This window comes from Lipotes vexillifer, unplaced genomic scaffold (assembly GCF_000442215.2).
Source record: "Lipotes vexillifer unplaced genomic scaffold, Lipotes_vexillifer_v1.1 scaffold543, whole genome shotgun sequence".
Taxonomy (NCBI): Eukaryota; Metazoa; Chordata; class Mammalia; order Artiodactyla; family Lipotidae; genus Lipotes; species Lipotes vexillifer.
The window spans coordinates 1,666,587-1,668,200 of record NW_006799055.1 but is presented as its reverse complement, the minus strand read 5'-3'; the positions used below and the strand labels follow the sequence as shown (position 1 = coordinate 1,668,200).

General features: G+C 52.2%; 1 pseudogene; it reads left to right on the top strand.

Annotated features, from left to right (window-relative positions):
• The window catches only part of LOC103087624 (nuclear receptor-binding factor 2 pseudogene), a 41,719-nt pseudogene that overhangs the window by 39,115 nt on the left and 990 nt on the right, over positions 1 to 1,614 (top strand).

Sequence of the window (1,614 nt, the reverse complement as noted above, 5' to 3'; positions counted from 1 at the left end):
GGGGGTGGGGGGGGAGAGGCGGGTAGCAGAGAAACGTGTCATCGGGAGCGGCAAGAGGATGCAGGATAAACCAGTGACGAGCTGATAGATGTTTAACAAAACCCCCTTTGGAAACCGAAACCTTCATTTGTATTGGTGTAAATACTCTCTGCACAGCCAATTCCAGGTCACTGACACAAAAAAATTGTCAAAGAGTTTGCAGAATCCCTGAAAATATAACAATTGGCTCTGAGGAATGAGGGTGACCCATCTCCAGCATAAACCGTACTGGGAGTGGTCCTGAGGAGGGAGAGCATTGCATTGTTTCAGGACAAAAGGGAGGTGAGACAGCATGGGGGGGGGGTGGGGTGGGGGGGGTGGGGTAAGGATGACAAGGTTCAGATTAGGAGGGAAGCCCCTTCCAAGTGCACACCCAGGGTATGTTAGTGCTGGTGGAGTTAAAGGATCCTGTGGTGGTGTCTGAACAGGAGCAGAGGGCCAGGGAGGGGTGATGGGTGAGAGGGATGTAGGGTTAGAGCCCAGAGGAAATATGCCGACCTAATCCAGGGTGGGGGGTGGCTGCTCCCCAGATGCTTGGTCGGTTGAGGAATCAGGGTCTGAGAGGCCAGCGTCGTGGATGTGTCATCTCCACAAACCTTGAAAGAGGCCAAAAATGCGTGTGTGTGTGTGTGTGTGTAGTGGGGTCCTTTTCTGGAAGTCCGTGCATGATGGACATCAGGAGGAGGTGGCATGGAAGAGGTGCAGGGACTTACTCAGCAGAGAGGGAGAGAAGTGGTCTGCACGGAGCACTGGTGACCCGGGAAAACACAACTTTTGCTTGTGGTCCTGAGGTCCGAGAGGTGAGAGAGGGAAACAGCCCCAGTTGCTAAGGCTGTACTGGAACATTCTCGGGGCGAGCCAGGTGCTTGTGAAGGAGCGGGACGGGGCTGAGGGGTCTGCTGATGGCAAAGTGGAGGGTCCTCGGCGGCGGCAGAAGCTTGGAGAGGAGGCCTGGCTGGGGACCGGGTCTGATGGGGGTTACACAGAGCAGTCTGCGGATGTGATTCTGGGTGAGCAGAGGCTTGGGTTTCTGGCAGCGGCTGTGGTTAAGAGTGGCTTTGAGTCACACGCCCTTGTTTGGGTACCACAAATTCCACACCAATATACCTCCAACATTATCAACAAGACGCCAGACTTGAGATCCTGTGAGTTATTACCTGAGTTAACCTCTAAGCAGACTGAAATTCTCTCAAGTATCATTCAGCAGCCCCCAGTCACTGAGCCCTTAATTCCTTCACTTCGGACCTCCTGGGTTCTTGTCCAGATTCCTGGCACCCAGTTTAGATTTCTGGGCCGAAGACTCTCTGCCTTAGAGAGTTTTTCTCTTGGAAATTTCATTTCAAATAGCTTTTGTATGTCCACTTTAGCTTTCTTCCCCTAAAGCTGCCCATTTGTGATCCGTAAGACTGTTTCTTTTATAGCATTTGTTTTCCCTTAGTTGTCAGATTAACTCAAAACATGCTGCTTCCAAGGGGGTTTTCTTTGATTCCTCCAACTTTTCTCCTAAACAAAAGGGAGGTTTAAAAACATTAGCCGGCTCCCTCTGCGCCCGCAGCTGGCTCACGGGGGGGGGGG